Source organism: Delphinapterus leucas, chromosome 3 (genome assembly GCF_059928025.1).
Source record: "Delphinapterus leucas isolate spDelLeu-1000000601 "Yukka" chromosome 3, BTC_Dleu_Yukka2, whole genome shotgun sequence".
In the NCBI taxonomy this organism is placed as follows: Eukaryota; Metazoa; Chordata; class Mammalia; order Artiodactyla; family Monodontidae; genus Delphinapterus; species Delphinapterus leucas.
The window spans coordinates 153,245,884-153,260,085 of NC_143131.1; positions in this window are offsets into that span (position 1 = coordinate 153,245,884).

The following is a 14,202-nucleotide window of genomic DNA, read 5'->3' on the forward strand; positions in this document are numbered from 1 at the left end:
ATATACACCGCTGTTACTTTACTTAGTGCTTTACGAGAGCCCCTCAAGGAAGGGGTAGTAGCAACTCTCAGCATCCTTTCTTTATGATGAGCTTAATTTATTCAAAGTTACATCATAATTTATTTGTAACTGTGAAACTAGACTTAGTTATTTAATAGACCCTCCCTTGAAACGTATGACATTAATAAAACCAACAAAACTTTGTTCTGTTTCCAATGATAGACACACTACAGACTCAATTATGGGCCATCCAGTTTAATGAAGGGAAGAAGTGATTTAACAAATATAGAGCAAACAGAATATGAAGTTTTATCCTCCATTAATATTAGTAATGGATAGTGTGGGCTCCAATGCCTTCAAGATAGCGTGAGACCATCATCTCTGTGTCATGGGCAGGGGGATGTTCAGCCAGGATGTCTTTCACTGTCACTGAGAAAAATTTCCATAGTATATAATGATACCTACTGAAACTGATATGGGGCATTTGGGTAATAAGGAATCCATTAGCATATTTTTCCGGAAGCGTTGACTACAAAATGAAGACAGTAGATTTGGACACTTTCAGCCATGAAGAAGTTGTTTGGATATTCATCTTTATGCCTAGTGAAATAAGCTTATTTCATCTCTGCAGCTTCCCGTATTCCATTTTCCCACCTCTGTTTTATGTTTGGCAAGACTTTTAGAAATTGAAAGTCAAGTTAAAAAGTGAGTGACAACTTAAATGATATATGGAATATTTTGCTGACTTACAAGAGCATGCAGAATTAAATATGACCCAGTTCAAATGTTTATTTTAACGTGTATGTTGAGGTGGAGTTTTCAAGGTGCCAGAAAACGAGAATTCACCTTCCAGTGTGTGTTACCAGTTCTGTTCATTGCACAGAATCATCTTCATAAAACATACTGTTTTCTATGTACCTGGTATATATCTCAATTAGTTTGAAGAATTTCTCAGATACCTCTTAATATGTAGTGCTCCAATTCCAATCTTGCCATGCCCTGTACCAGTGACACAGCACACAGGAGTTTTGTTTCTCTTTATTTCTCTGGGTTGTTCAGAACCCAATGAAAGAACAATGGAATGGGATCCAAGAGATCAGGGTTCGTGTCCCAGATTTACCATAAAATAATTGTGTCCTCTTGGGAAAATTATAGTCATTCTAGGTCCCTTTTCTTTACTTTGACAGAGCTGCACTAGATGACCCCAAATAATATAGCACTCTTTCAGTAGTAGCTTAGATGTCATTGGTATTCTGAAACAAAGGAAGACAATGACACATGGAGCTGTGCAACATCTCTGTAACTCTGTTGTCTTAGAGTTGCCTCCATTTTACAGATGATAAGATGACTGTGCATAGAAGTAGATGTTTGGAACCAGCGGTTCCAAAGTAAGTGGAGGTAAACCACAAATTTCCTTCCTTCCTGAAGCTCACTTAGCCAAAACATAGGCTTCTGAATATTAAGCTGTAAAGCATATTATCAGTACATTTTAAAAGAAGCTATTCTTCTAGAATTTCCAATTAATAGCAGGAGGTTTTGAAATTATTAAAAGATCATTTAATTTTGTGAGATTTACGGTTCTATTTTCCTGTCAGGCAAGTTGTATTAGTGCCAGACAATCATCTGAGCTTCTGGATGCTTCTCTGAACCTCTTGAAGTTTTCTTCTTGCTATCTGAAATTCATGCCAGATAAGGCTTTTTCTAGAGCGTATGTACAGACTTGTGTATTTTTATATAGGAAAGCGATGCAGTGAGTCAAGTCGGGGGTTCAGCCCTCATTCTCAGAGTGGTATTGAGCTCCTGGTGAAATATCATCATCATTTCGTCAGAATCGAAAAGCAGTTATCTCAGGTGTATAATCCCATTAACTAGTTATACATTTACGTATGACACATGTATTCATTGTACCTACGAGGTGTGTTCTCTCTGGGAAGTACAAAGCTCTTAGAGACATAGGTTGTTCATTTTTTGGTTTCCCACAAATATTGTGACCCTTTGAGCAGGAAGGTCTATATTTTACTAACATCTAGAACCAGCAGTTAACACGGTGTCTAAGATGTAGTCAATAAATATGAAATAGATAAATGAACACATTTTTATGTAAGGGCCAGGACATGGACAAATAGAAATTTTTCATTTTCAGTCACAAAACAACAACAGACATAAAAACGATACAGACAACAAGTGCTACGGTCGTTCAAAGAAGGCATAGAACAGATAGAAGGATCTCCTCTATGGCACAGGGAACTATACTCAATATTTTGTAATAACATCTGTATGGGGCACCTGCTCCCCACCAGGCCCTATGACAGGTGCTTACATACTTTCCCTCTCCCCCATCCTATGGGGAAAGTACCTCTGCTATAGATTTAACATTTGCCTCCCCCAAAATCCGTATGTTGAAATCCTAACCCCCAAAGTGATGGTACCAGGAGGTGTGGCATTTGGGAGGTGATAAGGTCATGAGGGTAGAGCCCTCATGCACAAAATTAGTGCCCTCATAAAAGAGACCCCGCAGAGGTCCCTCGACTTTTCTGCCATGGGAGGTTACAGAGAAAACACGCCAACTGTGACCCAGGAAGAGGATACTCACCGGACTGTGAATCTGCTCGCACCCTGATCTTAGACTTCCAACCTCCAGAACTATGAGAAATAAACTTCTGTTGTTCATAAGCTACCCAGACTCTGGTATTTTGTTATAGCAGCCCAAATGGATTACGATAACCTCTGTCCTTCGGTTTCAGACCCAGAAACTCAACACTGTAGAGGTTAGGAGGACTCTAAAGCCACTCAACCAGGCAGAGGCAGATTTGAAATTTAAGCCTCCAATTCCACATGTAAGTCTATCAGACCCTGTCTCCAGACATGATGTCATGAACAAGAGCTAATGCAACAAAGAGTTTACATGCAGCAAAACAATTAGCAAACAAAGTAAGAATATAGTAGACCGACTGTTTTGGTCACCCAATAGCCATTCACCACTCTTCCAGTTGAACAGAAGCCATGCCCCGTGGGCACATTCAGCCCTGCTGTTTTCACTTCCCAGATTTGAGGGGTAGGAAATTATTATCCCTCCTGGCCATCAGCACCCTGACCTCTACCACCCACCGGGCCAGCTTCAAGAACAGCTGGATCCACCTGTTCAAATGAAACAGGTCTGCTCTCTGTGGTGTTGGCTTCTAGTTCAAGCAGCTCTCCCCACATGATAGCAAAGCTGGCTCCCAGCGGTTGCAAGCATGAATCCTACCAGCCTAGCAGTCCCAAAGCTCCAGTTAAAAGTCCTAGGCTGATTCCAATTTGATCTGCTCTGGACATTTTCTTTAGAACCTAGAAGGCTGCCAGACAAAACACAGGATGCCCGCCTCGTTAAAGCTGAACTTCAGATAAACAGTAATTTTTTTTATAGAAGTATGTTGCATGCAATGTTGAAGACACCCTAAAAAGTCGTGGTTTTCACCTAAGGTTCAGCTTTAACTGAGCGCCCCGTGTGGGCTTTGCCGGCTGTGGTGGGCGCCGAGCGGGGTCGGCGGGGACGGGGGTGTGGGGGTGGGGTGGGGGTGGGGGGACTGTGGCCCGAGCCGTGTTGCACATCCAGCCCACAGCGTGCAGGGAGAGAGGGGCAGCCTCGTCTCCGCTGCAGGAGCTGAGACGGGGAGAAGGGGAGCGCCCCAAAAGGAAACCAGCTGCCCCTCCCAGGAGAGAGGAGATGGCTGTTAAGCAGCCAGAAACAGCAGAGGAGCCCGAGCACCGAAGCGGCGGCCTCTGAGGACGCGGCGCACATATTTCAGGTGGGCGAGCGGCACGCGGGCCGGTCCGTGGGAAAGAGGGAAGCCCGCGCCGGCCCCTCCGCCTCCCGAGCCTGTGCGTTTCCCTAAAAGAGCAGCAGCTGTGCAAGCTGACGGTTCACAGTTGTGATAAATCTCCTTAGGAAAGCACTTCGATTAAAGTCACATCTAACTAGAACGCAAGAAGTCACCCCTGAACAAATCAATTGCGAGAGGGGCAGCTCTGGGCGCGCACCCACCCCGCTGCTGTTTTGCTTTCCCCGCAGGACGAGGGCCGCTCACTGGGTCGCGGGGACAGCGCGCTGTCTCAGCTGGGGAAGAGGCGCTTTCTCAGGACACATGCAAAACCCAAAGTGTGAAAGGAGGCCTTTATTCCATTCCTTTGGGGGATTTCTTAATGATGTAAAGCCCAACTTGGTTTCAGATCTGCCTGTCGTTTCCGTGACAGGACCTTCCTGGGGGGTCCACCAGCAGCGGGGTGGCCAGGCGCCACAGGGCTGTGCTCTCCTTCCCAAGCCAGTTCATCTCCATCTGTAGCATTTTCAGAGAAACTCTCGGATAGGTTTTCTCCAACAGGTTCTTTTTCCTTCACTTTATGAAGTCATTCTCCTGCACAAAATGAACGGCCTGAAGACATCACTGAGCCTCTTTTTCTCCCAGGGTCAGGGCCAGCACGGCCCCCAGACCACAGGGGCGCAGGACCTCACAATGGGCTTCAGGCCTTCCCCTCCCCTCCCGCCCCTCCCACCCTGCCCTACCCCTCCCCTCCTCCCCTGCAGAAATCACATCCCTTTCTCCAGACTCCCCACTTCAGCTTGAATTCCAGCAGATCTTTACCCTGCCAGTTAGTAATTCAGGACTAATTAGGTGATTGCTTTCATTTATGGTTGCAGTTGGGGCGGGGGGGGGGGGGGATGAAATGGCTTTGCCCCTATTCTTGTTGGAAAAATAAATCACACCCACTGTCACTTGAGATCTTATTTTTGCCCCCAATCAAGCAAATTAGCAGCGTGGTTCATTTTCCCAGCATTCACTCCTGAACAGACGGCAGTGCCCTGGAACGTGGCTTAGAGCTGTGTGGTCAGTGCAATTGTTTGGGGCTGTTTGTGCCGACAATGACAGGAGACGCCTGCCTCCCAAAAGTAGAGTGGCCCTTGTCTTGATTAGGCCAACGAGCTGCCCGGAGCGCTGCCCGCCCGGCTTCTGAGGAAGATGTACTCCGCCATCTAGTGGACATGGGGGCTCACTGCAGTGTGCTCTCTCTCCCGCCTTTCCTTCTGGCCGGTAAGGACAAGCAATAATGCTTCTTGTAAATTCCTAAAAATAGGGAGGTCTCATTATATCACCAGGAGTGAAATGTTTGCCTCAACGTCTGTAATGAAAGTGCAACCCCATGCTTGCACAACGTCTGTCTTGTCAGTAGCCCTCTTTCATCCCGATGTTTAGGTCCAAGACAGGATCGTCATTGTCTGAGCAATGGCTATCTCTGTGAAGCTGGGTAATTCTTCCCTGTCCCAAGTAGTGTGGGAGGAGACAGTGAGCACCTTCAGAGGCGCCTTCATCTCTGCAGCCTCGCCATCACTCCTCATCTCGCCCACAGCAAGCCCGATTCCAAAGTGCACAGGGTAGAGGCGTTCGAAAGTTGGCTTGTTCAACCAGGGGCATTGCCACTTCCCAGCCGGAGCCACAAACACACCCACATCCTAAGACTCTTTTCACTCTTGGCGTTGAGGAGGTTCCCACTCTGTCCCCTGACTACACGCAAGTCAGTGTCTTTTTCCTTTCCGCTCATTCTACCTACATGAAGAGCACGTTGATCTCCCCAGTTTTAACACAGGAACCATGATTTTCTTGGGTTTTGTGTACTGGGGAGGGGGGGAAGAGATTGGGAGAGAGAGCAAGTACATCCCAATATGGAAGGGCTTGGGGCCGTGGTTCTCAACCAGGGGCAATTTTGCACCCAGGAGACATTTGAAAGTGTCTTGGGACACTTTGGATGGTCACAGCTTACGCGAGGCTAAATGATCTTCCATCACAGGACAGGCCCACAGCAAAGAAGCATCCAACCCCACCCAGCAGTCGTGCTGAGGCTGAGAAAGCCTGGTTTAGGCTCTCAGATATCACCCTCCAGCAAGCCGGTGAGAGCACTGATTGTCCTCAAATGGGCCACACTGCAGAGGCTGTGGATAGATAATTCATCCTCTCCCAAGTCAGTACTGACCACCGTTTTTCTTCTTTTAGACTCTTCCATTTTAAACATAATTTAGCTGTCTCTTTTTTGTCCCTCGGCTCTGCTGGGAAGAGAAAGGATTGGAAAGGGAGAGGGGAAGGTGACAGAAAAGGGGGATTAGAGGCCTCACCTGTTTCTCCTGGAGAAGCTGGGCACATTCCTCCCTCACAAGCTTTGTGACACAGCAGGGTACAATTAAAAGCACAACAATTTGCTTGTTATTCAAGTCAGGCATTAGTCTGGGTAATGGCATGCTTGGTAGAGAGATGGATTTCCTTGTTTGGAGCTAAGCACAGGACTAGCTGAATTCTGCATGGAGAAATCTTGATTTGTTCAGGTCTTTCATGTTTTCTACAGAGAAGGGATTATGTCTTCCTAAAGAGGGGCCTTGCTTAAAAAGCTACAAAAGTATAAGAAAAGGATTTAGGGCAGAGGGGGCTGTGGTTACCTAGCTGAGGGGTACAGGGAATTTCAGAGCCAAGGATTATTTAAAGCCATAAAGTTAAAAAAATAATTGGTTTAGGGACTCCCCTGGTGGTGCAGTTGTTAAGAATCCACCTGCCAGTGCAGGGGACATCGGCTCGAGCCCTGGTCCGGGAAGATCCCACATGCCACGGAGCAACTAAGCCCGTGCGCCACAACTACGGAGCTTGCACTCTAGAGCCCGCGAGCTACAACTACTGAGCCCAAGTGTCACAACTACTGAAGCCCACGCGCCTAAAGCCCGTGCTCTGCAACAAGAGAAGCCACCCAATGAGAAGCCCGCGAACCGCAACGAAGAGTAGCCCCCGCTCACCGCAACTAGGGAAAGCCCGCGCGCAGCAGCAAAGACCTAAGGCAGGCAAAAATAAAAATAAATAATTTTTTTTAATTTATTAAAAAAATTAGTTTAGCACTACTGCATCCGTGCTGGCGAGTACGCTGTAAAGGCAATTAAGCATGAGCTAAAATTCATTTTACTTTGGCTAATTACTGCATGGATCCAGGAGAGGGAGCGGCAAGAAAACATGCCCCCTCCCTGGCAATCAGGGAGGACATTGGTTTTGGTTTCTTTGCCTTATAGGCACGCTTATTAGTTGGGGTGCCCAGAATCCAGCCATCACAAGGGCCTTATTAGTTAAAACACAGGAAAATTGTTCTCTCAAGGCAGAACAGTGAATGCTCTGCTGTCCCAGTGACCAAGCAGAAGCCACTACTAGTTTTAACTCCATCAATTATTGTTAGCCAGAGAGGACATGACATACACAGTCCAGACTTCACCCATGTGCCTGCTGAGCCTGGGTCAGGGGCTCTCAACCCAGAGCAACTCTGCCCCCCTCCCCCCAGCTCCCCGCCCCCCGGACAATTGACAAGTTCAGGAGGCATTTCTGCTGTCACAGCTGGGGAAGGACTGCTGGCGTCCGCTGGGCAGAGGCCAGGGATACTGTAGGAGCATCCCACAATGCCCAGGACAGCCCACAGCAAAGAATTATCGGACACAAAATGTCACCAGTGGCAAAAGTAAGAGGTCCTGGTGTAGACAGAGGCAATTTCCTCTCCTTGAGTAGGTGAAGGTCTTCAGAATCTCCACTTCCTCAAATACATAATGGACAAGTCATCAGATGACCATATTTCATGCTAACACGCTTTTCTTCCCCCTTTTCTACACTGGGTATTCATTCTCCCACTTCAGGAAATCGAGTGACACTAAGAAAAACTTGCCCTGGAAGGATGGTCCGCGGGGGCGAACCGACACCCAAGTCGCTGCCTGCCCTCTCCTTCTCCGATTCACACACACACAGCCAAGAGAAAAGACAGCGAGCTTCTCTGCAATCCCCTGGTTCGGAGTTTTGAGAAGTTTTATTCCCTTCTCTGAGATTACCCATTCTTCCCTGCATGAAGCATGTTCAGCGAAGTCATTTGTCCTGCAGCTTTACAGGAGTTCAGATCCCGCAGCAGTGAGATATCAATTTCCTCCCTGGAGAATGAGGACTCCCCCTGAGGGAGGTTAATGCTCAGGACAGGAGCATCCCTGGAGCTGGTGACAGCCAAGGGGCTGTGACTCAGGACTGTCCCAGGCAGGCCATCAACTCTCTGGGAGAGCCTCAAGGATGTACTTAGCCTCCCTTTACAGGAGGTGAGGAGGGCAGAGTGCTGCAGACGGGAGCGGGGCGGCCACACCCAGACTAAACCCTAGCTGGCACCCTGCAAGAGACAGAAAACCTCTCTCCTCAGGTCCCACCAGCCCTGCTCTCCCCTTCTGTGCACCCCTTTCAAATGCGTTTTCCTGCGTTGCCCCCTCCCATTCAATCCGTTCTAGGTACAGCAGTCAGGGTGATCCTGGTGAGTCCCAAGTCAGATCGTGTTGCTCAGAGCTCAAAACCCTTCAGAGGCTCCCATCTGGATTCGAACAAAAGCAGTCTTCTCCCCCTCTCCCCCTCCCCATTCCTCTCTCTCTCTGTCTCTCTCTCTCTGTCTCTCTGACACACACACACACACACACACACACACACACACACACACACACCGTCCCTCCCCTTCCCTCAAGCCCTTCCAGACACACTGGCACGCTGTCCTTGGCTGTTCCTAGCAGCTCCCTCCCCATAGCCTCCTGCACTTACTATTCTCTCTGCCTAGAATGTTCTTTCTCTCCATAACTACAGGGGCTGCTCTCTCCGGTCTGTCCACATGTCCCCTTCAAATTAGGGCAGCCCTCTTTCCCTTTGATGCTTTATTGTTCCCGTAACCTACATCATCTGGTAACATGCTAAAAACTTCCATGCTTTTATTTGCGGGTCCTTCCCTACCCCACCTCTCACTCCCAGATTGCAAGGATCTCTGTATAATTTTTTCACAGCCGTCTATCTCGAGGACCAAGTACAGTGCCCGGCTCCAGCAAGCACTCAGATATTCGCTAAAGAAATTAGGAAATGGACCAGGCTACTTAGCTTCAGAAGCTCTTTCATGGAAGTTCCCATCCCCTCCGTACCAGTTCTCAGCTAGTTGACTGAAGACTAGCACCCTGACAATGAGGCAGCTCTAAACTGTGAACGACAAAAATATTTACTGTGTCTCCGAGGGGCACTTTTGTTTGGTATTTTATTTTTTAAATAATTTTGTAAATTAATTGTTAAATTTATTTATTTATTTATTTATTTTTGGCTGTGTTGGGTCTTCGTTGCTGTGCGCGGGCTTTCTCTAGTTGCGGCGAGCGGGGGCTACTCCTCGTCGCGGTGTGCGGGCTTCTCACAGTGGTGGCTTCTCTTGTTGCGGAGCACGGGCTCTAGGTGCATGCAGTTCAGTAGTTGTGGCACACGGGCTTCAGTAGCTGTGGCTCGCAGGCTCTAGAGTGCAGGCTCAGTAGTTGTGGTGCACGGGCTTAGTTGTTCCGCGGCATGTGGGATCTTCTCGGACCAGGGCTCGAACCCGTGTCTCCTGCATTGGCAGGCGGATTCTTAACCACTGCGCCACCAGGGAAGTCCATGTTTGGTTTTTATTTGTAGTGAAATGCACATAAAATTGTATCATCGTATCACTTATGAGTGTAGAGTTTAGACACGTTCAGGACATTCACGTTGTGCGGCAGCCAAACTCCAGAACTCTTTTCTTCTGGAAAAACTGGAACTCTCTGCCCTCCAGCAACCGCTACCCCCAGCCCCTGGCACCCACCATTCGACTTTCTGTCCGTATGAACTTGACCACTCTAGGTGCCTCATACAAGTGGAATTGACAGCATTTGTCTTTCTGTGACTGGTAGATTAGCATCATGTCCTCAAGATTCATCCATGTTGTAGCCTGTGTCAGAACTTCCTCTTCAAGGCTGAATAATATTCTGTTGTGTATATACCCCGTTTTGCTCATCTATTCATCTGTCAGTGGGCAGTTGGGTTCCTTCCACATTTTAGTTATTGTGAACAATGCTGCTATGAACAGAGGTATACAAAGTATCTTGCAAAACCTGCTTTCAGTTATGTTGGGTATATACCCAGAAGTGGAATTGGACCATATGGTAATCCTACTTTTAATTTTGAGGAACCACCATGATATTTTGCACAATGGCTGTACCATTTTACATTCTCACCAGTAGTGCACAGGGTTCCAATTTCCTACATCCTCATTAACCCTTGTTATTTTTTGTTTTCACAGTAGCCACCCTAATGTGTGTAAGGTGGTATCTCACTGTAGTCTTGACTTGTACTCTCCTAATGATCGCTGATGCTGAGCATCTTTTGAGGTGTTTATGGGCCATTTATGTATCTTCTTAGCAGAAATGTCTAATCAAGTCCTTTGCCCGTTTTCTAGCCAGGTTGTTTGCTTTGTGGTTGAGTTTTAGGAGTTCTCTGTACACTCTAGATATTAATCCCTTATCAGATATGTGATTTCCAAACATCTCCTCTCATTCTGCGATTGCCCTTTTCCTCTGTTGATAGGGTCTGGATGCACAGATTTTTTAAAATTTTCATGAAGTCCAATTTCTCTATTTTCCTTTTGTTGCCTGTGCCTTCGGTGTCATATTCAAGAAATCATTGCCAAAATCTAATGCCATTAAACTTTGGGGCACTTGTGCTTTTTAAAAGACCTTTTAATGACAAGTTCCCCAGTTTGGGGAGTTCAGAGCCCTGAAACCTAACTATAAGTGTTCCCAATGCAGAAAGTACATAAGAACCAGAGTGCTTAATCAACATTTCTGTTGGCAAGCGAGGTCCCAAGGAGCCTGTGGAAGCACAGCAGAAGTAACATGGAGGAATTTTAGGCATGTTCTCTGCCACCTTAGTTTCCTCCCTCTTTCTCCATATATCCCTCCCATTTTTCATTCCTTCCTTCCTTTCAGATAACATGTCTGGGGAAGGATATGGTGAGGAAAATGCTTTTACCTCACTCCCCTATAACAACACTGACCACCCCATGAGCCTTGGAGAAACAATTTGCCTAATTTGGAGAGAAAAACTCCATTCAAGCCCTGCTGGGATGCACGTTCAAATCTGCGTGACCACAAAACCCACGTTCATGGACCCACTTGCCTCTATTGCTTTTTTAAGCTATAGGAATGCTGGATGAGGAATGTTGTCTGTTATTAACTAGCAAAACACGATCCCCCTTTGAGCCTTCATGTCATTATCTATAAGATGAAAATGGACAAGAACATCTCCAGTGTTACTTTTGAAATTTTCAGTGCTATCTTACATGAAAATAACATGAAGACACAGAAGCAAACCTGCCTTATTCCCCCTTATGCCTTGACTTCTTGGCCTGCAGAGAGGCCTCCAAGACCCTCCTTGGACGATCCAGGGTTCAGCCCAGCACTGAGCTAGACGACCATGGGCTCCCCTTCCGTGAGTGAGTCTTTGCATGACTGTTTTGGGTTTCTTTCCCTAGACTCCCATTTCTTAAACGTTTAACAGGAGAGCCAGTCACAGATCTCCCTTTCACCCGAGGGCTGGCAGGTCACGAGGTCGCCAATATTTGTTTTATGTACTGCTAAGAGATTAAGGGGCAGTATAATTTCAGAGAAAAGTTAGGTTCTCTGGAAGTCAGGAACCCCAGCATCCTGCCCTTAAACACTCGAATGACCTTGAGCAATGAAAGGTCCCCAGACCTTCATTTCTCATCTTCAAATGAGAAGACAAATTGGACAACATCACTGTTTCCTAAAGTGTGGTGTGTACACCGCTGTGGAAAGTAAGCAATAGGTAGAAACAAGTTAGGTGCTTTTATCTTATGTATATATCTATAAATACTTAAATAGCCTCTCAGCTCTACAGTATCTTAGCTATTATTGCTACAGCAAGGCTGAAGTCGGTGACACACACACAAGCAAGACCCAATGCTAGTACATGCGGTGAAGGTATCGCACCTTCAGGAATTGTCCTTTCCACCCAAACTCTCCAAAAAGATTGACACCGATGAAATGGATCGCTATTGTGGATCCTCATGTACCAAATTCCCATGAGCTTTGCTGAGAAGACCTCAGCAGTGCATCAAAGCATCCCTTTGATGCAATGTGAATAAGGTTTAAAAAAGTTATTAATGTGGTTAGTAACTGACTGCAGTTTGGGAAATCCTACACTTGATTTCTTGGTTTCTTCCACGTCTAGCTGTCTTTGACGTGTGACGTGCTTAGACAAAAGTCAGTGTGCTCTCTTCAGGTCAGTCTTAATCTATAACCTGTGTTATACATGTGCCTCATTAAGGACAAATTTCTAGTTCCAGATGGGGAATTTGGAGCGGGCTCTTTTTTCTCTAAATGAATGGGGCTCTACTCCAAGAACACAGACTTCACATATATGGGTATAAACACATACATACACCAGTCAAGTCACTTTCTATCCCTCTATTCACTGTTTAGGCCCTGAAGGTATTGTTTACAGCCGGACACTTGGCTTGCAGGGAAGAATCTCATCCACCTGAGATCTTAGGCCCAGTGCTTCCAATCCCCTCCTCTCTTTCTGTTAAATTTCTGCAAAGGCAGGAAGTACCAGAGTGATGCAGAGGTTGGCTGGAAGGTTGAGAAGAGGCCACAAAGATGTAAGGCTTAGGATGACCCTGAAGAACAGATGGGGTTTGGGCAGTCGGCATGGAAGCTAGAGAAAATTCCAACTGGGCAAGGAAGGAGTGGGCACTATAAATGGGGGACAGGGAAAAGACTGGAACACAGGGTTTGGACTGGGAAGTAAAGAGGATGCTATAAGGCAGGTTCGAGGGGTGGGTTAGAGAGAGCATGATGGCCTGCTAAATCTTTTAAGCTCCACTCTGTGCCACTCACGTGCTACAAAAGGATTTATTTCAGTGTGAGGTAAGATGTAAGTGCTACTTTAAGAATTTAACTGAACCAAAATGACCTGGGGACCAGGATGCCAGTCTACTGTTCTAGGTACCGTTCTCCTGGGGAAAAAAGCCAACGTACAATGGTGCATTAGTCTGTTTGGGCTGCCATAATAGAATACTAGAGACTGGAGGCTTAAACAACAGAAATTTCCTTTCTCGCAGTTCTGGAATTCTGCAGTCTAAAATCAAGATGCCAGCAGAGTTGCTTCCTTCTGAGGCCTCTCTTCCTGGCTTGCAGGCAGCTGCCTTCTCACTGAGTCCTCACATGGTCTTACCTGTGTGTGTGCATGGACAGAGAGAGGCCGCTGATGTCTCTATCTTCTTATAAGGACACGAGTCCAGTCTGATTAGGGCTTCACCATTATGACTTTATTTAACCTTAATTACCTCCTTAAAGACCCTATTTCCTAATACAGTCACATTAGAGGTGAGGGCTTTAACTCAGGAATTGGCGGGGGCGGGGCGTTTCTGCCCTATGTGAGAGGGCTGGGAATGGCACAGAGCACATCCCGCTGAAGGCTGTGCCTGTGCTGCCCTTCCCACCTTTTCCAGTGGTAAGATATAGGCAGAGAGGGAAGAGCGTTCTAGAACAGGCTTCATGACTTGCTTCAGTTCAAACCTATTCAAACCCAAGGACAAGCATTCACTCTTATGGACCAGCACAGCTTACCAGATTTTCAGGGGTTGGGGGAGAGTTTAAAGCCCAAATAAAGTGTTAATTTCTCGTTGGCCGGGGCCACAAGCCGCCCACACAGTGTGGGCAGGTAGCTCCCTCAGCATCCAAACTCCCTCTGTGGGGAAATGAAACCCCCGGGGTCATTTGGAGGAAAGGTGCAGTTTCAATACACCCATACAAAGGGAGTAGAGTCATAAGATTTATTACTTTCAAAAATAGATAACTAATGAGAACCTACTGTATAGCACAGGGAACTCTACTCAATGCCCTGTGGTGGCCTAAATGAGAAAGAAATCTAAAAAGGAGGGGATATACGTACACGTGTAACTGATTCACTCTGCTGTACAGCAGAGACTAACGCAACACTGTAAAGCGGCTGTGCTCCAACAAAAATTAATTAAAAAAAAATGATTTCTTACTTATATATCCCAGAAGCAAAGGGACACAGTGAGCCGGGGGAAGGGCAGTCTTCCACCCCAGGTCACAAGCCAGCAGGAGATAGAGCAGGGTAGCAAGCACCTAGTCCTTACAAGGTGATTGGGGCAGAGGCTACTAACTTTTCACAGGCTTAACTCTAAGTGGTTATTTTTTTTTTAACATCTTTATTGGAGTATAATTGCTTTACAATGGTGTGTTAGTTTCTGCTTTATAACAAAGTGAATCAGTTATACATATACATATGTTCCCATATCTCTTCTCTCTTGCGT